Below are 205 nucleotides of genomic sequence, written 5' to 3'. Positions count from 1 at the left end.
CGGCCCCCCCCGCGCTGCTTTTCTTCCTCACCGCGGACCCGGACCGCCTGTCCCTTCGCCCCGGTGGCAGAGAGCTGTGCTCCTGCCTTCCAAACATCACTTCTGGACTGTTCATCTCTCACCACGCAGGAGCTCCTGCAGTTCCGATCTTTGCCACCAAACCGGTTCGCGAGGATCGGGTTGTCTCGCCGTGCCGGGCTCCGGT

Source organism: Pterocles gutturalis, unplaced genomic scaffold (genome assembly GCF_000699245.1).
Source record: "Pterocles gutturalis isolate BGI_N339 unplaced genomic scaffold, ASM69924v1 scaffold34022, whole genome shotgun sequence".
In the NCBI taxonomy this organism is placed as follows: Eukaryota; Metazoa; Chordata; class Aves; order Pterocliformes; family Pteroclidae; genus Pterocles; species Pterocles gutturalis.
Note: the sequence above shows the minus strand (reverse complement) of the source record.